Source organism: Rhinolophus hipposideros (genome assembly GCF_964194185.1).
Source record: "Rhinolophus hipposideros genome assembly, chromosome: 1".
NCBI classification, from domain to species: Eukaryota; Metazoa; Chordata; class Mammalia; order Chiroptera; family Rhinolophidae; genus Rhinolophus; species Rhinolophus hipposideros.
The window spans coordinates 40,102,643-40,126,312 of record NC_138047.1 but is presented as its reverse complement, the minus strand read 5'-3'; the positions used below and the strand labels follow the sequence as shown (position 1 = coordinate 40,126,312).

Below are 23,670 nucleotides of genomic sequence, written 5' to 3'. Positions count from 1 at the left end.
TGTCTTCCTTTCAATATTTCCTTTATCTTCAGCTAAAGAAAGAAGTCATTGGGAACCAGATCAGGTGAGTAGGGAGGGTGTTCCAATACAGTACTGGCTAAAACTCCCTCACAGACAGTGCCATGTGAGCTGGTGCATTGTTGTGATTCAAGAACCATGAATTGTTGGTGAAAAGTTCAGGTCGTCTTAACTTTTTCATGCAGCCTTTTCAGCACTTCCAAGTAGTAAACTTGGTTAACTGTTTGTCCAGTTGGTACAAATTAATAATGAATAATCCTTCTGATATCAAAAATAGATTAGCAACATAGTTGGAACAAGTCTGCAAACTATTGTCAGACCTCGTATGTATTCATATATTTAACAAATATTTTAACACATTGTATATAATAATAGTCTGGGAGTTTATCTTCCTATATATACACAACTAAAAGAACCACAACTATGCTTTAGTTTTATATACTCCAGTTAGAAACTAAACTCCTTAAGGAATTTGAGATTAACTTTCACACCACTGGAATACTAAACTATAAATGGAAGTGTAATATACTCTAATTTGTACCAATTGGGAATTCTCACTTATACTGTCAATTAACCACTTACAAAAATTAATGCTGTGACTTTAGTTGGTCATACACATTTTATTTAAGCAATAAAATTTAAACCATATGTTCAAAACTTAAGTCTCTAAAATTCTTAATTATTAAAGATGAGCAGTTGATACATATTAATCAAAATATATAAGATTTCATCATTAGAGCAAAATGGCAACGTAAGAATTTCTAATGCTCCTCTTCTGTCAAAACATCACGTTTGCTCCTGCAAAACTAGACCCCATTATCACCCCAGTGCCTGCCAGCCTCAGTGGCCCCATGCTCTTGATGGGCTTCTGTGAATCCCGGCCCATCCTGGTGCTAGCAAACTCCTTTAGCACCAGGCTCCCAGAAGGCTCTGCAAACCTAGTTCCCTTGCTCACCTCAGTGCCCGCTGGCTCCCATGGCTCCAGGCTCCTGGCACATCCCAGCACCACTGGCTCCCATGACCCTGGACAGCTCCTATAGCCCCCAGCTCCCAATCAGTGCCTGTGAATCTGAACTTCCTTCTGGGCCCAGAACGAGGCTGACTACTGTGACCCAGGTCCTCGATCCATGCCATGTTCAGGTTGGCCCCTGTGGACCTAAACCTCAGACCAGCTCCTGTGGACCCAGGCTCCTGGCCCACCCCAGCACCAGACCAGCCCCTATGGATCCAGGCTCCCAGCCTATGTTCATGCCAAACCAGCCCTCAAAACCCCAGATTACAGGCCAACTCCCATGGCCAATGATTCCAGGCTTACCCTAGCATCAGGCCAGCTCCTGGGATGACCCCTGATTATGCAAGCACCGGGCCTGCCCACCTGCTGACCCAGGCACCAGACCTGTCTGCCCAGTGGTTCTAGTAGCAAACACCTGCAGACACTACCTGATGGCCCACTCAGAATCCCTGAACAGGCTGACTGGTGAAGAACTTTGCCTGCTGGAACATGTCGTAAAGATTAGAAGAGGTGCTTCTTTTCCTCAAATGTGTAGACACTAACACAAGGCCACAGGACCATGAATAATCAGGGGGATATGACAGCACCAAAGGAAACTAACAAAACTTGAATGAGTTATTCGAAAGAAACAGAGGTCTATGAACTCTGCCAAAGAAGTCATAATAATCTTAAAGAAATTCAGTGAACTACAAAGAACAAAATGAGAAGTTCCAACAAAGAAATAGAAACCATTAAGGAAAACAAAAACAGAAATCCTAGAGTTGAAGAATACAGTGACTGAACTGAAGATTTTAATAGAACTTCAACTGTAGACTCGACCAACCAGAAGAAAGAATTAGTGAATAAGAAAACAGGTAACAGAAAATCATCTAAAACACAAAAAGAAAAGAATGAGAAAAGTGTGAAAAATTCTGTGTGAATTATTGGATACCATTGAAAGAAACAGCCTACTCATTATTGGAGTCCCAGAAGGAGAAGTGAAGAAGAAAGGAGCAGAATGCTAATTTAAAGATATAATGGTTGAGAACTTCCCAAATCTGGAGAGAGATTTGAATATCCAAGTTCATGAAGTTAATAGGTCACTCCAAAATTTCAATTGAAAATTACCTTCTTCTAGACTATTGTAATAAAACTTTAAAATCAAACACAACGGGTGGCCAGTTGCCTCAGTTGGTTAGAGCACAGTGCTCATAACACCAAGGCTGTTGGTTTGATTCCCACATGGGCCAGTGAGCTGAGCTCTCCACAACTAGACTGAAAACAGTGACTTGACTTGGAGCTAATGGGTGCTGGAAAAACAACACTGTTCCTCAATATTCCCCAATAAAAAATAAAAATAAAATCAAACACAACATTTAAAAAGCAGCAAGAGAAAAAAAATCCTCATATAAGGGTGCCCTCAGACAGTTATCAGCAGATTTCTCAGCAGAAACTTTGCAGGCTAGGAGAAAGAGGGATGATATCTATTAAATGTGCTGAAAGAAAAAACAACTGCGAACCAAGGATACTTTACCCAGCAAAGTTGTTTTTCAGGAATGAACGAGACTTTCCCAAACAAAAGCTAAGAGAGTTCATTACAACTAGGCCTGCTTTATAAAAAGTGCTGAAAAGAGTTCCTCAAACCAAAATGAAAGGATGCTGATTAGTAACACAAAAACATGAAAATATGAACATATTCTTAAAGGTAAATATATAATCAAATTTAGAGTATTCTAATACTGTTGTATGGTGGTGTATTAATCACTTAACTGTAGTGTAAAGATTTGAAGGGCAAGTATTAAAAATAACTATACCTACAATAATTTGTTAATGGATATACCATATCAAAAGAATTAAATTATGATATAAAACAAACAAAAAACCTGGGAAGGAGAGTAAAAGAGTAGAGTTTCTGTATATGATCTAAGTTGTTAGTTTAAGATAGACTGTTGTATCTATAAGATGTTTTACATAAGCCTCATGGTAGCCACAATCAAAATCTTCAGTAGATACATAAAAGATAAAGAAGATAGGAATCAAAGCATACCACTACAAAAATAATCAATTTAGAAAGACAGCAAAAGAGGAAGAAAGGAACAGGGGAGTACAAAATAGCCACAAAACAGTTAGTAAAATGGCATTAGTAAGTTCTTACCTGTCAATAATTACTTAAATGTTAGTGGATTAAATTTTCCAATTAAAAGGCATAGAGTGGTTGTCTGGACTAAAAAAAAAGACCCAACTGTATGCTGTCTACAAGAGACTCACTTCATCTTTAAGGACACATGTAGGCTCAAACTGACGGGATTGTAAAAGCTATTCCATGCACATGCAAACCAAAGAGTGTAGGGGTAGCTGTAAAATAGACTTTAATTCGAAAACTGTTACAAGAAACAAAGAAGGTCATTGTATAATAAAAAGGGGCCAATTCATCAAGAGGATATAACAACTGTGAATATAGACGCACCCAACATTGAAACATCTGAATATATTAAGCAAAAACTAACAGACAAAACAAACAAACAAAAAAAACTAACAGACCTTAAGGTAGTAATAGTAGTAATAATATTTTTCTTCTATGAAAGATAATTTTTGTTAATCACAGTAATAGTAGGGGAATTCAGTTCTCCACTTTCAACAATGGATAGGTCATGTAGATGGAAAATCAGTTAGGACACACTGGACATGAAATATACTTTAGACTAAATTGACCTAGCAGACATATACAAACATTCTGCCCCACAGCAGCAGAATACACATTCTTTCTAAGCACACACAGAACACTCTTCAGGATAGATCATGTTAGGTCACAAAACAAGTCTTAGTAAATATAAGAAGATTGAAATCATACCAAGTATCTTTTCCAGCCTCAATAATATGATACTACAAATCAGTAACAGCTGTGATACCAAAAATCAGTAACAGGAGGAAAACTGGAAAGTTGACAAATGTGTGGAAGTTTCAAAGAATACACTCCTGAACTATCAGTTGGATAAAGAAGAAATCAAAAGGGAAATTAGAAAATACCTTAAAACCATCAAAAATGGAAACACAATATACCAAAACACATGGGATGCAGCAAAAGCTATTTTAGGAGGGAAGTTTATAGTGATAAATGCCTAGATTAAGAAAAAAGAAAGATTCAAGGGATTAAGTACAAATTGGCAGTTACAGAATAGTCACTGGATTGTAAAGTACAACATAGGAAATATAGTCAGTAATGTTGTAATAACTGTATGGTGTCAGATGGGTACTAGACTTACTGGGATCAATTCGTAAGTTATATACATGTCTAACTATTCTGTACCCCTGAAATTAATATAGTATTGAATGTCAATTGTAATTGTGAAACTTTTTTCTTTTCTTTTTTTAAGACAAAGGGAAAGTCATCACTTTCAAGCTTCTTTATCCAGGCAGGTTTCTGCAGGCCATTTGGAAGCCCTAAACCTAATACAAAAGATGACTTTCAAAGAAGGTGAGTCCATAGAAATAGAATAGAACGATGGTTGCTAGGGATGGGGGCTGGGGAAAATGGGGAGATGTTGGTCAAAGGATACAAACTCAGCTACAAGATCTGGGAGTCAAATGCACAGCATGGCAATTATAATTAGCAATACTATATTATATACTTGAAAGTTAACAGAGTAGATCTTATCACCACATACACAAAATATTACGTAAGAGGACAGAGCTATTAACTCCTTGCTGTAGTAATTATTTTGCAATATGTACAAGTATCTAATCATACTGTACATGTTAAATGTACGTATGTTGTAAGTTAATAATATCTCAATAAAAAATAAAACTACAACCAAAGAAAAATAAAGACCTGAATTGAAACAACAACAAAAAATAAAAGTTAAGATAAACAACCTAACTACACCTCAAGGAACTAGAAAAAGGACATACTAAGCCCAAAGTTAGCAGAAGGAAGGAGGGAACAAAGCAGAAATAAATGAAATGGAGAGCAGGGAAACAATATAAAAGGTCAGTGGAACTACCAGCTGGATTTTTGGAAGATACAATTGACAGACCTTTAAAAGCTAGACTAAGGAAAAAAGTCTCAAATACATAAAATCAAAAATGAAAGAGGAGACATTACAACTGACAACAGAAATACAAAGGATCATAAGAAACTATGAACAATTTTATGCCAACAAATTGCTTAACCTAGAAGAAATGGATAAATTTCTAGAAATGTACAACTTACCAAGACTAAATCATGAAGAACTAGAAAATTTAAACAGACCAATAATAGGTAGGGAGACTGAAACTAATCAGAAATCTCCCAACAAAGAAAAGCCCAAGACCAGATGGTTTCACTGGTGTGTTCTACCAGACATTTAAAGAATAATTAACACCAGTCCTCCTTCAGCCCTCCCAAAAAAATTGGAGGGGAAGTAACACTCCCAAACTCATTTTATGAGACCGGCATTATGCTAATATCAAAGCCATATTAATATACTACAAGAAAACTGCAGGCCAATATTCCTGATGAATATAGATGGCAAGAATTAACAAAATACTAGCAAACAATTCAGCTCACTAACAGGGTTACATACCATGGTTAAGTAGGATGTATCCTGGGCTGCATGAGTGGTTCAACATATACAAATCAATAAATGTGACATCAACACCACATTAATAGAATGAAAGATAAAAATTAGGTGATTATTATTGATTAGATTCAGAAAAAAACATTTCACAAACATCCTTTCATGATAACATCTCAACAAATTGGGTATACAAGGACTCGTACCTCAGCTTTTAGAGAATGACTAGTTGTTTCAAGGCACTTGGTTTGTGTTCCTTTGTTTTGGAAACACTAGGAAACTAATGTAAGTTCCCATTAAAAAAAGATGTGAAATTAAAATAAGCACAAAAAATTGGCACAGTCCCTAAGTAAAACTTCTGTCTGCCAAAACAAATGAACAGAAATGTAACATGCAGAAGACAAATGATTCAGAATAAAATGTATATTAGGAAATGGAAGGAAACTTCAGACAAAATGGGCTTTACATTCAATAACACAGTATAGCAACAAAGGAATAGCAAGGAATATGACAAATAGAAAACAGCGGTAGAGAACAAATGATAATTTGCAAGGTGGGCAGGGTTTTTGGTTTTTAACTTTTATTAATTTTGTAGGTTTATTGCATTAGGATTTCTCTGTACCATTACTGTCTTAATAGAACTCTCTGATGATGGAAGTGCTCCATAACTGCTGAGCACTGGCAGCCACTAGCCATAAGAAATCACTTTAACCGTGTTTGCAGGTTTTTTTGTTATTTATTCCCATTATAAAATTGGGAATAATTTATTCCTATTATTATAAATAACATGTATCTGCTTTTCATTTTAAAAAATTGTTAGAAAAACATAACATTAAATGCCATCTTAATCATTTTTAAGTGTACTGTTCAGTAGTGTTAAGTATGTTCACATTGTTATGCAACAGATCTCTAGAACTTTTTCATCTTGCAAAACTGAAACTCTACCCATGAAACGCTAATTCTCCCTTCTGCTTCTAGCTCTTTCTATTTCCTGTTTCTATAATTTTTGAGTACTCTGGGTATCTCATGTAAATGGAATCATGCAGTATTTACCCTGAAGCTTATTTTGTTTATCGTAATGTCCTTGAGTTTTCATCCATTTTATAGCATGTGACATGGTTTCTTTTTTTAAGGCTGTATAATATTCAATTGTTTACCACATTAATTCTATTGTTTACCATTCGATTGATATACCTCATTTTTTTATCCATTGTTTCCTTTTTTAAGGCTGTATAATATTCGATTGTTTATATATACCACATTTTTTTTTTATCCATTTCCTTTCAGTGGATATTTGGGTTGCTTTCACCTCTTGGCTCTTCTGAGTAATGCTGCAACACACATGAGGGTGCAGATATCTTTTCAATATCCTGCTTTGAATTTTTTTGAATATATACCTGGAAGTGTGATTGCTGAACCATATCGTATTCCTGTTTTTAATATTTTGAGAAAGCTCCATACAGTTTTCTATAATGGCTGCACCATTTTACATTCCCACCAACAGTCAACAAGTATTCCAATTTCTCCATAGTCTAACTCCTGTTATTTTCTAACAGTGTCCATCCTAATGGGTTTGAGGTAATATCTCATTGTAGTTTTGATTTGAATTTTTCTTATGATTAGGGGTATTGAGTGCCTTTTTATATACCTGTTGGCCATTTGTTTATCTTCTTTGGAAAAATGTGTAAGTCCTTTGTCCATTTTTGAATTGGGTTATTTGTTTTTAGTTGTTGAGTTGTTGAAGTTCCTTATATATTCTGAATGTTAACCCTTTATGAGATACTTTGCAAATATCTTATCCCATTTTGCTGTTTGCCTTTTTATTCTGTTGATTATTTATTTTGATGTGCAGAAGCTTTTTAGTTTATAGTTTCACTTGTCTATTTTTGCTTTTGTTGCCTACACTTTTAATGTCATATCCAAGAAATTATTGCCACAAAAAAAAAAAAAAAAAAGTATTGCCACATCCAATGTCCTGAAACCGTTCTCCTGTTTTATTCTAGGAGTTTTATAGTTTTAGATCTTATGTTTTGGTCTTTAATTCACGTTGAATTAATTTTTGCATATCGTGGAAGGTAAGGGTCCAGCTTCATTCTATGCAGTTTTCCCAGTACAATTTGTTGAAGAGACTGTGATTTTCCCATTGTGTAGTCTTGTCATCCTTGTTGAAAATCATTTGGCCATGTTCATGAGGGGTTATTTCTAGGCTCTTCATTCTGTTTCATTGGTATTCTATACCTGTCCTTATGCCAAGACCGCAGTTTTGATTACTGTTGCTTTGTAGTATATTTTGAAATCAGGAAGTGTGACTCCTCCAGTTCTGTTCTCTTTAAAGATATTTTTTGGCTGCTCAGAGTCCCTTGACATTCCATATGAATTTTAGGATGTTTTTTTCCATTTCTGCAAAAAATGCCAGCGGGATTTTTATAGGGATTGCATTGAATCTATAAATTACTTTGGATAATATGGACATTTTAACATTACTAAGGCTTCTAATAACACAAATGGCGTTATCTTTTCATTTACTTGTATCTTTGATTTCTTTGAGCTGTGGTTTGTAGTTTACAGTGTACACATTTTCCACCTCTTTGGTTAATTTTATTTCTGAGTATTCTTTTTGATGCTATTGTAAACGCAGTTGTTTTCTTAATTTTGTTTTTGGGTTGTTCATTGTTAGTGTATATAAACAAAACTGATTTTTGTGTGTTGATTTTGTATTGTGCAACTTTGCTAAAATCACTTATTTTAACAGTTTTTTGTGGATGTGGTATTTTTACGGTTTTCTATATATGACTGTGTCATCTGCAAACAGATGTAATTTTTTACTTCCCTCCCTATTTGGATTCCTTTTATTTCTTTTTCTTGCCTAATTGCTCTAGCTAGGACTTCCAGCAGTACGTTGAATAGAAGTGATGATAGTGGGCATTCTTGCTGTATTATTCATAGTCTTGGAGGAAAAGCTTTCAGTTTTTCATTGTTGAGTATGATGTTAGCTGTGGATATTTCATATGGCTTTTATTAGGTTGAGGTGATTTTCTTCTGTTTCTAGTTTGTTGAGTGTTTTTAATGTGAAAGGTTGTTTAATTTTGTCAGTGCTTTTTCTGCATCTGTTTTTCCTCTTTAGTCTGTTAAAGTGGTGTATTACATTAATTTTCATATGTTGAACCATCCTTGCATTCCAGGTATAAATACTACTTGATCATGGTACATAATTTTTTTAATGTGCTATTGAATTTGGTTTGTTAGTATTTTGTTGAGGATTTTTGCATCAGTATTCATCAGGGATATTGGTCTATAGTTTTCTCATTGTGTCTTTTTCTGATTTTAGTATCAGGGTAATGTTCACCTCATAGAATGGGTTTGGAATGTTCCCTCCCATTTAATTTCTTGGAGGAGTTTGAAGAGGATTAGTGTTAATTCTTCATTAAATGCTTTGGAGAATTTTCCTGTGAAGCCATCTGGTTCTAGACTTTTCTTTGTTGGAATCTGCTTACATTTCTCAATTAATTAACTTCAAATTATTTTCTTGCCTCCTTGCTAAGAAAGATATGAGGATTTAGCTTACTTATGCTGTCCTTAATCTCCTGTCTTCTGTCTTCGTTTCAAAGTTCAAAACTTATATTTAGTTCTTTTATTAGTACCTTGGCAACTGTAAATAAAATATTTAAATTTCTTTGAGATTATATTTTAGACCCTGCTGTGTAAGATAAGGATAGGACCTTTATTCGTTTCTCCATCTTTTCTGTTCTACTCCTTCACTTCTATTCCTACCTTTTCTTTTGTATTTGACCAGATTGATAACATTTATGTTTTGTTTTGTAATGAGAATTAAGACATTCAGGTTTGTCAGTAGGTTGATTTTTAAAAGTTGAACATAATAAACTGCAGTTAATTATTGAGCTAGGGTTATTTCCTACTCTGTGGGTCCAAAGTCATGATGCTAATGGAACTCAAAAAAACAAAATATTTGATATCAATGTAAGATTGGTTATCTTTGCAGTTCATAAGTTTTTCAAAATTATGCCACTGCTTTGCTTTATATTCTAACTTTATATTCTGATTAGTTTGCCTAATATTGTTCACACTCCCACAAGTCTGTGATTGCATTTTTACTTTGATAGAGAAAAATGTACCTTCACCATATCCTCAGATGTTTCCTGCTTGAATCATAGTATCTGTTAGATGGACTCCCTTGTTTTCGCTCTCAGAGCTCTTTTCCTTCCTTCTTCAGTCTTGATGAGTTGGAAGCCTGCTGTATATTTGTCATTCAGAGATACTCCTGCACTGTAATTCTGTGTTACATTGACTGTTTCTTATATCCCACATTTTCCTCTTTTATTGCATTCTCCCTCTTTTTGCTGGAATGTATTCTAAATTAAGTATTCAGGGTACTTAAGATGTGAATGTTTTGCCTATCTGAAAATGGCTTTGGCCTGGCTCATAATGGCTTGATAGCTTGCCTGGGTATAGAAATTTAGATTCTAATTAAATTTCCCTCAAAACTTAAGGGTTTGCTCTATTCAGTTTGATCAGGATGGTAAGAAGTGTGATGCCACTCTTGAGTCTTGGTACTTCGTAAATGACCCTTTCCCTCTCTCTTTGTAATCTTGAATCTCTTTATCCTTGGAGTTCTGGAATTTTATACTTATGTGTGTAGTTATAACTTATTTTTGTCATTCTCTCTGGACTCTCTGGAGTTGGTAGGCCTTTTCAGTTGAAAATGTGTTTTCCTTCCTGTATGGGAAATGTTCTTTTATGATTTATTTGGTATTATTTCTTCCTTTTTTTCTTTTTTTATGTTCCCCCATTTTGGAATGCTCACCAGCAAATGTTGGCTTTCTGGATTGATGCCTTATGTCCTTTTATCTCTTCTCTTGTGTTTTCTGTCTTTGCTTTTTCTGTATTCTGATAGATTCTTTCAGCTACTATATTTTGCCATGTATAATGTACACATTTTTGACAAATTTGTGAGAGAAAAATAAGGATGAACATTATACATGAGTAGTACACTGCACTGTACACCTGAAGCTGAACAATAATGAATGCCAACTATAATTTTATATATATATGTATATATATGTATGTATATGCTTACAAGAAGCGGAGTACAGCATTAGGAATAGAGACAGTGGAAATGTAATGGCTCTGTGTGATGTCAGAGGGATAGTGGATGGGGGGGATGGGGTCCACACAGAGAATTTTTGTCATTGAGGGATATAAATGATAAACGTCTAAGTATTACTTTGTCTTGTGCACCTGAAACTAATAAAAAAAATAATAATTCTGTATTTATATAAATGTTTTTAATTATTTCATTTATGCTTATGAATTAAAAGTGTAAATCCAGAAATCAGTAATGATATCCATGTGGAAAGTAATACCCTGGAATACGATAATCGGATTTGTTGAATTTAAGACGAATTTGAAATGACAGAGTTCTTGGCCTTCTATGATGCATAAATATCGTAAATTTGTTACCAGTACGTGAAGTTTCTTGTACTTTGTATCTGTTCACGTGTTTTGTAATTATTTGTTACATAAAATTTTTTGTGCCATAATATGTTAAAAACCAACTGCTGAAATTCCTTTATAATGCAAGAAACAAGTATCTTAATGTAAACAAATAAAAATTTAAATTAAAATGAAAGGTTTTTTTTTTTCCTGAACAATTGGGCCAGAAATGTGGGACCACATTATACATGGCAAAATACGGCATATGTTCCTGTCTTTTTCCGAATGTCTATAATGAGGATGATTATTTTGTGGGTAAAGGAGTTCATATGTATGAAGCATTTATAACCATTCCTGGTGTAGTGAAATCTGTATTGTATGTTAAATGTACATTTTTTTTTTCTATTGAATGCAGTTTCTTCAGATGTGTCTTGAGAATATTTTGCTTTGTTTTTGATTTTTCTTTTGTACCCTGAATAATCTTCTGATTCTTCTGGGGTTAGTTGATCTACTTACTTATTTTGTTTTTTTTTCTAGCTGCTGTTTTTTCCTTGACTGTTTGGGAATTCTTATTTTAGGTTCATGTTTATTGCTAAAGGATTATGTTGATTATTTTAAGTAGCTGCTGTGTTTCCATTCTTTTTGTACAGATGGATTTGTTTTCTAATTGCCACCTCATTGAAAAACCTGGTAATTCTTTGTGCATACAAGGTGTGATCAAAACATGGTGAATGTTTAAATAAAAAAATTTATTATAGTAAAAGACGCATTGCAATTAATCCCCATCAAAATACTTCTCCTTGCTTTGAATACCCTTATCCCATCTTGCTTGCCACTTTCTAAAGCAGTTCTGGAAGTCCTCGTTCGTGAGTAGTGTCTTTAGGTGCAGTATTGTGGCTGCCTCGATGTCCTGAATCATTTTGACTTTGGGGAAGAGCCAGAAGTCACATGCTGCCAGATCTGGTGAATAAGTTAGATGAGGACACTGTAATGTTTTTAGAAATTTCTGTACCAGAAGCGATGTGTGACATAGAGCCTTTCTGTTGTGATCACAAAATATAATGAATACTGCTGCTGAGTGCCGTCCAACAGAAAGGTGGGGATCTTTAATATGGGAAGTGGCGCGTCAAACCTTAGTAACAGTGTGTGATAAGTTTCAACTTTTTTGGTACAGTTGGGTATGAGCTACAGTTGAGAAAAGATGTGTTTTAAAGTGTGCTGTAAATCATCCTCCATCATGACAACGCTCCGTGTCACACATGGCTTCTGGTACAGCAATTTCTGTCAAATGAAAACATTACGGCGCGTCGTCATCCACCTTATCCACCAGATCTGGCACCGACAGACTTCTGTCTCTTCCCTAAAGTCAAAATGATTCAGGACATTGAGGCAGCAACGACAGCACAACAAAAGACACTCATGAAGGAGGGCTTCCAGAACTGCTTCAGAAAGTGGCAAGAATGATGGGATAAGTGTATTTGAAGCGACGGAGAGTATCCTGATGGGGATTAATGGCAATGTGTCTTTTACTATAATAATTTTTTAAAATTTAAACATTCATTGTATTGTTTGATTATACCTCGTAAATGGAGCATCTTGTTTGCTGGCAAGTTTAGTTTTGGAGCATAAGATTGGGGAACCTGTTGTTAGTCTCAGGAGCTTTTTAATTGTCATATTGACATGGGCTGTGTGGATACTAACATCCATGCCAAAAGAGCTAGTTTCTGTCTGAGCAGCTTGTTAGATTTCTTTTTTAGAAAAATGTATTGCAGTTTGAGGCCTAAGGGTGACACTGAACGTTGCTTAGCCAGGGAAATGGTGCAGAAAAGGGACAGATGAAGCTTTTTTCTAAATTGCCTGTTTTCAGCCTGTTTACCTGCTAGCTCAGAGCCTAGAGCCTCAGGATGACTAACTGTCGTCCTTCCACTGGGGATTTTATGTGTTAATTTTGGGCTTTGCTTTTCTTAGTTCTGTTTATCCTGTTGATACACTTGGATCTGCTCTCTGTTCTCCAGAATGTACTGTAATTTCATCTCTTCATAACTTCTTTCACATTTTCATTTTTTGTAGATTTATTCCTTTTTGTACTTCTGTGCTGTCTTACCAGTAGGCTTTCCAAAGGGAAGAGAGGCAAACAGGTGTTTGTCATCATCTTCTCTTTCCAGGCTTTTTTTTTTTTTTTTTTCCAAAAAAGGAATGAAAGTCATTTCACTCCCAAATACTTCTATATGTTTCTTTAAAAAGAAGGGATATTTTCTTACATAACCTCAATATCATTACCCCATCTAACCAAATTAACGGTAATTTCTTAATACCATATGATGCCTTTTTATTGTTGGTGTGTTGGAATCAGCATTCAAATAAGGTACATACGTCCCAGTTGATTAGTTCTTGAGTACTATTCTTTTTAAGAATACAGTTTCTTAGGAATAGGAATGACATCAGTTTGTAGATCGCCTTGATAGACAATGTTTGCGCAAACTGTGCGTTATAGTCCACCCTAATTTCTTAAGAAAGCAAAGTCTTCCTCAAAATAACATTTTAATGGAATATTTAAAACACATACAACAGTAATCAGAATAGAATAATGAACTCCCATCTACCCATTACCCAGCTTGAAAAACTACTAACTCAGGATCTATCTTGTTTCATCTATACCTTTACCCACTTACACACACTCCTAATATTATTTTGAAGCATATTCCACATATCATTCATCTGCAAACATGCCTTATTTTTAAAACTAAAGGCTCCGGGTCTGTTTGAAATTTAAAACAGTTGACAAGCCCCCACAGCGTTTTCCATTTTTCTTTTCATCTCCATGCTGAACAAACTGGGTCAGTTTTGTAGAATATTTCACATCCTGGATTTCTCTGATTGCTTCCTCCTGATGTAATTTTACTTAATTTCTTTCCTGTGTTAATGTAAACTGGAAATTTGATCTAAAGCACTAAGTATTTTGCAACCTTTTTTTTTTCCTTCCCATTTTTGCTCCCTTAATGGACGTTTTTAGACCTTTTTTTTCCCCTTTACTGTCTGCCCCCTGAGGCCCAGGGACCCATATAGCATTATGGTTTGGAGGGTGAGAAACAGTTTATACTATTTAAGATTTTTTCATCCCTTGGATGTGACATTGCTGCTGTTAAGAATATGATCTAAAGGTTTCATAGATTCCAGTTTGACTCTTTTTAAAGAAGAACATTTTATAAGTAGTACTATCTTCTACATATTTCATTACATCAGGACTCACTTTTGGAGATGCTGAGATTGATTAGTGCATTCTATTGATGACAGTATGATCCAGTGTGACATTCACTATCACTTTTTCTGCTAATGGTTTAAAAATCTGTTGATGATTGTTGCCCATCTATTTGTGTTAACTTCTTTTGTTATTATTAGCTGAAATTCTTTGAAGAACTAGCCATCACCCATTAGGTCTCTCTGGCCAACTTGAAATATAGTTTGATGGGACAGGCAAGAAAAAGGATTTTTCATTTCCCCGTAACCAAATTTTGATTAACCTTAGTATACAGTCCATTGGATTTAATGTTAGACTTTAGTATTTTTTTGAGTGTTTCTATTTGTAAGGACTAGTTTTTCATGATGTCCTTTCTTTGAGGTCTTCCAAAGGAGAAAGCAAAATTCACTTTTTAAGAGTTGAATAGAACTCATTCTGTCTTGACTTAATTATATTCGTTTACCTTTTAACACTGTGCTGTTTCATCATGACTCATCAATTATTTCCATCTGTCCTAAAAAGATAATATGAAAATAGAAGAATGATGGAATCATTTAGAAGGGTGATAGAATATGGAAAAAAATCATCACTATTGCATCATTTTTTCAGTTTTTACTTTTTTTGTGTGTTGTTTAAGTTATTACATTATCTTTCAAGAAGTTATAAAAGAAGCCTGGAGATACTGTCTTTGTAGGTTGCTCTTAGTTTTCATTGAACATAGTTGAGAATTCAGAAATGTTCATTTCTGCTCATGATGGCAAAGAGAAGAAAAATGACAGCAGAAGATGTTTCACATCTCTGACAGAATGGCAGATGACTGCAGAGAGAATAATAGCAGCACTGCAGGCAATAGATCAGCATTGTCCCGTACAAATATAATGTGAACATTATATAAACATAGAATTTAAAATTTACTTTAAAAAGTAAGCCAAGAAAATAGTGTCATTAAGGAAAACAGAAAATGTTTGGAATTCTTTTTTAGGAATTAACACCCTGTGGAACAAATTTTGCTGGATCTCTTGTCTCTCTTCTTTGCTCCTTTCCGATAAATTCCCTTTTTCTTCTCCCCACATTCCAGAACTTTATTGAGGGATAGTGTGTTTTTCCCAGGGCCCGTCAGCTCCAAGTCAAGTTGTTTTTCTTCAGTCTCAGTTGTGGAGGGCGCAGCTCAGCTCCAAGTCCAGTCGCCGTTTTCAGTATAGTTGGGGGCGCAACCTACCATCCCATGTGTAGTCAAACTGGCAACCTTGGTAAGAGCACAGGCTCTACCATTCTGAGCCATCCGGCCTCCCCTGACTGTGTGTAGCTTGATAATATACTACCTTGTGTTTGCTTTGTCTCCTTATATGCTTAACTTCATTTTCACTTGTTCACATGTTAGAATTGAACTCTCCCTTCCCAAAGTGTCAGCTTGTCCCTTTGCCTCAGGCTGTTTTTTTAAGCTGAAACAATGGCTTCCAAACTTCTTTGACTATACTTGTAGTAAGAAATAGACTTTATGTTGTGACCCGGTACACATGTACACACTTACCAACACATAATCTGAAACAGCAGTTTCAGGAAATACCCTTACCATTTGTAGGTGTCTTGTTTTCTGACTTTTTTTTCCTATCCTGTTTCATTTTTTAAATGCTGGTTATAACCCACTGTATTGCTGGATCAAAAGGTAAGAACATTTGTAATTTTGTTAGGTTATTGATATACTGTTTTCCATAAGCTTGTTTATACTCCCACCAGTAATGTATAAGAGTAATGTCTAAGCTGATATTTTCAGTGCTTTGAAAATTCTACCCCTAGAGTATGTGACTCATCAGTGTGTTCAAACTTGAGCAACACTTGTCCTGCCTGAGGATAGAGTGAGTATCTTGTGCTTTACCTGCTTTTTCAGTTGTAGTAGGAGAGGGGAAAAGAAGCGTGTAGGTTAGTTGAACATTTTTTAGGATTTCATCCTGTTTTGATTTTATCTTTTTGAATAGCTCTTTTGTGGATTCTCTTGGTATTATATTTTGTATATATAACTTAATACAGCCTATTGATTAAGTCCTTTTACCCCCCCTTTCTAACATAATTGCCTTTTATATTTCCTCTGCATTTATTGAGAACCATATTACAGTGTCATAATTTTTGCTTAAACCATCAAAAAATAGTATATAGCACTTAAAAAGAGACGGGAAGTCTGTTGTATTTACCCATATTCTTATTCTTTCCATTCTTCCTTATGTTCCAGTATTCCTTTTATCATTTCCTTTTTGTTTGAAGAACTTCCTATAGCCGTTCTTTTAGTATAGGTCTACTGGTGACAGATTCTGTTAGTTTTCCTTCATCTGTGGCTATTTTAATTTTCCTCTGTTTCCTAAAGAATATTTTGTCTGGATATGAGATTCTGGATTGGCAGGTTTTTTTTCCATCAATTAAATGCTTCTGGGCATCAAAAATATGAATATGAATTGAAATTTAAAATGTTTATTAACCATAAATAATGGTCTAAGTGTTAAAGAAAAAATTTTCTTCTAGATTATGAGTACAGCATAAATATATTATTAATTTTGTTTATTATAAACAATTACTAAACATAAATGCATCCCTTCAGAGGGAACTGCTTCTTTCATGGGATTTATGTATCCATGGTTGAATATTACTTATATTAGAATAAGACTGGTCTCAGTGGAAATTAATAATAAGAAAAAATATTCAGTTGTTAGTGTGAGGTTTACAAAAGATTTAGTGATAATTTTGTTAAGTATATCATTTACAGTAGAATTTTCAGTGTGTTTCTGCCAAATTAATTTATAACTAATAAGTCTATGTAGGAATGAAAAACTGAGCAGATATGAAAAATTTTCCAGGTGAAAAAAATGTGGATTTACTATGTCCCGTATTCTTTTGGCAAAAGTTAATAAAAATCTTTCTCGGGGGCAGTTGGTTGGCTCAGTTGGTTAGAGTGCAGTGCTTATAACACCAATGTCGCTGGTTCAATTCCCACATGTACCAGTGAGCTGCACCCCCCCCCCCCAACTAGATTGAAAACAATGACTTGACTTGGAGCTGATGTGTCCTGGAAAAACACACAGTTCCCCAATATTCCCCAATTAAAAAACAAAAATCTCAATAAATGTTCAAGAAAATATAAAAACTGAATTAACTTAAGTGTATGTTACTTTTACATGAAAATATGACATGGATTTGTGAGAGGTAAGGGTTCTTTCAACTCTTTAAAATCATACAAAATGTCTAATACACACACAAGTGATTGATAAAATGTACTAATTTCTTATTTCTCTGATATTGGTAAAATTACAGATCTTGAATTGTAATTCAAGATGCTTCCCAGTACTTGAATTCTAAATAGTGGTAGGTAAATTATATAAAGTGTTTGACCATAAGCTTTTTACCTGGGTAAATTAGTTTGTAACTCTCATCAGTATTTATTATCACTGTTTTCATTGCATTTTCTCTCAGGTGAACTTCTTAATCAGAAGTTTTTATTCTTACCTTCGAAAGTTTTAAGAGCTCTTTGAGGCCAAAATATCTTTTTTTAATGTCAGGTATTGTGCTTAACAGAAGTTTATGGGACAGAGAAAGACAAGAACAGCTTGGATAGATGATGCCTACATTAGAGGATACTTCCCTCAATATTAGTATTTCAAATGCTTTCTTGGGTGTTCTGGATGTTTTTGCATCTCAGAGAAATGCATTGTACTGGGAGAAGGAGGATTGTAGAGTGTAGAAAAAGAGAAACCAGCAGCATGCTCTGACTTTGATGATATTCTAGTAACTGGTTGGTAACTATGGAAATTAAGGATCTGGAAATTGATTCCCATAAAATCACCTGGTCTCCAGTGTGAAAATTGCTGGATTAGGTTTAATCTTTCATCATTAGATTATAGTCTTGAATCTTCTGCTAATTAATATTTATCTGCTTTTTATGTTCACCTTAAGGTCCTTCGTTATAGTGCATTGATTACTACTACTCTCTTTGAGGATTCTTTTCCATTTTTCCTATGTCCTCAGTGGAGCAGTTTTTTATTCTTCCTCTTTTAATGTGTTTTTTTTTTTTCTTATTTATAATCCATTCCCCTTAGGTTTTGATTTTTTTCTATTGCATCAGATATTGTCTGTTGGTTCTTCATTCATTCATAAAAGAGGATATGTTGCAAAAATACAGTTGCCACAGGGTATCGATCTTCATTGTATTTCAGTGACTAAAACTCCATGATGGCAGGAATGTGGTGTGTTTTCATCATTGGAGCCTATGATAGTGAGTGAATGAGCAAGGAACAGACTTTCTTCAACTCTTTTCCTCAGTATTATAGAACTGCTAGTTATAAAAGAAATAACCAAATTAATAAGTTGTAAAGTCTCTTATTTTTGTTAATTAATAGTGAAAATAGTACTTTACTGATAGAAAGGTAATTAAAATGCTTTTAATATTGTGGTAAGAAGCGTTAACATTTCTGATAAATTTTACTGTAATTGTTAACAAAAGTTAATGGCCATGATTGGACCGTTTCATAAAACCATACTGGAAGCACAGGGTAATAAAAGCACCTGCATCATAGGGATGTTGTGAAGATTGAATTAGTTCATACATGTAAAGCACTTAGAACACAGCTTCACATGTGTAGTAAAGTGCTTGGAACTATTAATTAGTAATTGAGAATGATGCTAAGATTGACTTCTTTCCCATCATCCTGACCTGGGATGGTCAGTTGGTCAATTCATCCATCCGGAGGGAGTCTGGCTCTTGGCCCAGGGCAGTCTTCCCACAGGCCCTTACAAAAGCCCCCTGAAAGGATCTTCTTCCACAAGAACTTACCTCAGCTTCCTCCTGAAGAGTCCTCTCTTAGACTCTTGAGTGAAGGGGGCTAGGAAGAGCTTCAGAATGGCCAGTATGTTTTTTTTTTAATTAATTAATTTATTTATTAGTTTCAGGTGTACAAAACAAGGTAATACTTAGACGTTCATCATTTATATCCCTCATACTGTGAACCCCCCTCCCCCCATCCACTATCCCTCCGACCTCACACTGAACCATCACATTATATATATAAAATTATAGTTGGCATTCATTAATGTTTAGCTTCTGGTGTACAATGCCATGATCAGGTATCCACAGTATCCCTGAGGTGGTCTCCCAAATAGAACGCATGTCCATCGGATACCCAACAAAATCTTTACAACATTATAGAATACCTTCCCCAAATTAATTTTCAAAAAAACCCTGAGGCCATCTTGTGGTTACCAGCTGCTTCCAAATCCCTTCACCTTTCCCCTTATCCCCAACCCCCTCCCACACACCCATCTAACCACTCTCGGTTTTTTTCTCTGCGTCCCCAAAACTGTCTCTGATTAGTTCATTCACATAGTCTTTTCTTTAGAATCCATATATAAGTGAGATCATATGGTACTTGTCTTTCTCTTTCTGACTTATTTCACTTAACATAATGTTCTCTAGATCCATCCATGTTGCTGCAAATGATAAGATTTCTTTCTTCTTTATGGCTGCGTAATACTCCACTGTATAAATGTACCACAGCTTCTTAATCCAGTCATCTACCGATGGGCATTTCGGTTGTTTCCATATCTTGGCTATTGTGTAAAGTGCTGCAATAAACATAGGAGTGCATACAGATTTTTGAATTGGAGTTTTGGATTTCTCCGGGTAGATGCCTAGGAGTGGAATTACTGGATCATAGGGTAGTTCCATTTTCAGATTCCTGAGATACCTCCATACTGTTTTCCATAGTGGCTGCACTAATCTGCAGTCCCACCAACAGTGCACTAGCGTTCCCTTTTCTCCACATCCGCGCCAGCATTTGTTGTTTGTTGATTTATTGATAATAGCCATTTTGACTGGAGTGAGGTGGTATCTCATTGTGGTTTTTATTTGCATTTCTCTGATGGTTAGTGAGGTTGAGCATTTCTTCATATGTCTTCTTGCCTTCTGTATGTCCTTTTTAGAGAAATGTCTCCCCAAGTCCTCTGCCCATTTTTTAATTGGGTTGTTTGTTTTTTTGGAGTTGAGTTGAGTAAGTTTTTTATAGATTTGTGATATTAATCCCTTATCAGATATATCATTGGCAAATATCTTTTCCCATACAGTAGGATCCCTTTTTGTTTTATTGATGGTTTCCTTTGCTGTGAAGAAACTTTTTAGTTTGATGTAATCCCACATGTTTATTTTTTCTCTTACTTCGCTCGCGCGAGGGGATATATCAGTGAAAATCTTACTCCGGGTAATGTCCATGAAGTTTCTTCCTATATTTTCTTCTAGATATTTTATGGTTTCAGATCTTACATTTAAGTCTTTAAGCCATTTTGAATTTGTTTTTGTATATGGTGTAAGGAGGTGGTCCAGCTTCATTTTCTTGCATGTGTCTGTCCAGGTTTCCCAACACCACTTATTGAACAGACTGTCTTTACCCCATCTTGCTTCCATTGTCGTAGATTAGATGGGCATATAGGCATGGATTTACATCTGGACTCTCTATTCTGTTCCAGAATGGCCAGTATGTTGTAGTCAAGTAGTAAGGGTTTAAAATTGGCTCTGTTTTTCAGCCCTATGTGACTGCCTCAGGGCAAATTGCTTTTACCCCTTTTGTTCTTCCCTCAGAGATGCCTCCTCTTATCCCTTTTCTTATTGTGAGCAGCCACACTAGACTTCTGTTATTTCCATACACATGCCATATTCTCTCCTACCTTTGGCTTTTTGAACATGCTGTTGCCTTGGGATGAAACATGTTCTTTCTCTCCCCTCTTCCCTTGCTTTATTTGGCCAGATCCTACTTGTGCTGGTATTAAATGCCCCTCCTTTAGGGGGCCTCTTCTAACCAATTTCCACCAGACTGGTTTGTATCTCTGCCATGCTTTCTCTTCACGCCATCATTCGTAATTCTTAAAGCCTTTCATCCCATTTGGAGTTGCTGTACAGACTGAGCTCCCAGAGGGGTTGGTGGGATCTGACATGTTCATTGCTGCATCCCCAATTCCTGGAACAGAGGAGGCCCCCGTTAATGTTGTATATACATGGATGGGAAAAAAATACTGGAAGTATTGTTACTTAGAATTTGGTTAACATTATTTCCACAGCTGTCTTTGTTTTACAGAATTTTTATTTTTTTTCTGTGAAGCTGCCGAAGCTTAGAAGCTGATTTTGTCACAGTGTAAGATGCCTTTGGAAAATTCTGCATTCCTCTTAGATGAATCTTTAGAACTTGGTGAGTTTCACTAGATATCTTCAATCTTCATTTTGAGCTCAGAGGTATGCCATCTTTTTTTCTTCCCTTTTTTAAAAAAAATAATAATTATTGAGTATAGTGTTTGAGCATAGGACAAAGTATTGTAAAATATTTAGGGATCTGTTTCCTTGATAGTTTTTAATTACCTTTAGAACTTCATTCTTATGAGGAGTGAAAAGTTATTCATTGGTAAGATAAATGATATCCACATGTAAAATATTTTCAGCAATCCTGAAAGTTTTCCAAGTTACTGCTCAAAAGTAAGAAATGACTTTTTGTCTTTTTTCTGCGATAAAGAAAGGTAATTTGCAAATGACTGAAAAGTAGAATAAAAATTATTTCCTATCAGATTTTAGGTTTAGAGATAAAGAATCATTTGATTAAGGTAAAGAAGGGCCAGTCACCTTCTGCAGCTCCAGCTTACAAGTGAGTCATCAAGGGTCTGCATACTACCAAATCCATCCTGCTGCTTGTTTTTTTATGACTTGTGAACTAAGAACAGTGCTTACGTTTTCAAATTATTGGGGGAGAAAGTCTTAGAAGAATACTGTTTTGTGACATGTAAAAATTACATGAAATTCAGATTTCACCATCTATGAATAAAGCTTTATTGGAACACAGCCATCTTATTTTTTATGTGTTGTATATGATTGTTTTCAAGCTATAGTGACAGAGGTACGTAGTTGCATCAGAGACCGTAGGGCCCAGAAAGCCAAAAATATTTACTATGTTACCCTTTCTAGAATAAATTAGCTGACTTCTGCTCTCCATGGTTGAAGTTTTCATAGATTGGATGCCAAGGTTTAAGAGATGAGTGGGAGGAAATTAGAGGGTGGTTACTTATTTATGCTTTTTTCTATCCTGGAACCCATGTTCTCATTAGACTGACCTGTTTTGCTGTTTTAAAATAGAAAATAAATCAAGAGAAATCAACTCTCCTATTACTTTTCTTCCAAAATGAATGTATATTGAAAGAAAATTAGTACAGTATTCTTAGTTTTAATCAGGTTTTAATGTTACCATAATTTCTTAAGCACTTAAAAGATTATCTATACCTTTTGTACAGTTTCTTTTTTTCCCTAATGTATGGAGATTACCTGTTATTTTTTAAGTGAGAGTACTAATACATAATTTGAAAACTAGTTGGTGACTGCCTCAGTGGAACAAAGTTAGCATGCTGGGGATGAAGGTGTACGGTCCCTTTTGGAGTCAGTGGACTTGCTTGGATGATGATCTTCAGGCGCTCTTCTGCAGTCTGACACAGGCTGGTTAAGTCCTATATTAGATAAAAGACCATGATTTTAGTATCTACCTTTCTTGTCCTACAACACTTAATAGTTTTGTGACTTTGGACACATTTACCACTCTAAATCCTAGTTACTTCATAATCAAAATAGGGAAAAATAATATCTTTCTTGTCTGAAAGAAGGAGTCTTAGGCTTACTAAATTATAAGTTGCTAAGGGTAGCAACTTATGTAAAAAAAAAAAAAATGCCTGTTGTTTTAACCACTGGATCCCCCTGTAGCTATTGTAGGCATGGCACATAGTTGGGACACAGTAGCTCTCATAATTTTTATGTCTATGCACGATCACAATAATTCCAGTTTCTTTAAAGGTTTTTCTTACTGGGATTGGGTGTTTTTGTTAACCGTAGAAAAGAATTTTGTTGAAAACAGCAGTTTTCTCTGGATCCATTCTTTACAGATAGTCATCAAATCATTGGCCAGATTTGTTTACATTGATTATACCAGAGGTGCCAAAAACATGTATACACATGACTTGTATTCATCTTTTGTTATTGATACATATTGCATATTACAATTTTAATTCAGTTTTTTCCTTTTCTAAAATGTGTACACAATTTTTGGCATCCTCTGAATATTATTATTTTTTAAACCTTAAGAGGCCAAATAAACTACCAATCCAAGAATTACCAATCTCAAAGAAACCTAGAAGCCTCCTCATTGTAAAGCTTTAAAATGTACATATACTAAAAGCTACTCTTGGATAGGAAGACATTCTCATGTAAGTCTTCTGAAACTTTTCCCACTCTTCCACTGAATGTCTTTTTAAAATGAAACTTCCCTATATAGTTTGTTCATGAAGCCAACTTTTAAAATCTTATGTAAAGGTAAGATAGTTTAAAAGATACTTAGCTGAGGAAAACTATTCTAGATTAA

The 23,670-nt window shown here is 35.1% G+C and overlaps 1 protein-coding gene across 14 annotated transcripts in view; it reads left to right on the top strand.

The window, feature by feature from the left end:
• Positions 1 to 23,670, top strand: part of CLOCK (clock circadian regulator) — a 125,214-nt gene that overhangs the window by 23,663 nt on the left and 77,881 nt on the right. For 5 of the 14 annotated variants that reach the window (XM_081054384.1, XM_081054374.1, XM_081054381.1 and 2 more), the window contains 2 exons: positions 4,384 to 4,484; positions 21,382 to 21,468. The exons of 3 other annotated variants lie outside the window; for them this stretch is intronic. The gene's annotated coding sequence lies outside the window, so the exon portion shown is untranslated. Of the gene's footprint in view, positions 1 to 4,383; positions 4,485 to 21,357; positions 21,513 to 23,670 lie in introns of those variants that run through there. 6 more of the 14 variants (XM_081054383.1, XM_081054367.1, XM_081054369.1 and 3 more) reach the window with 4 other exon arrangements.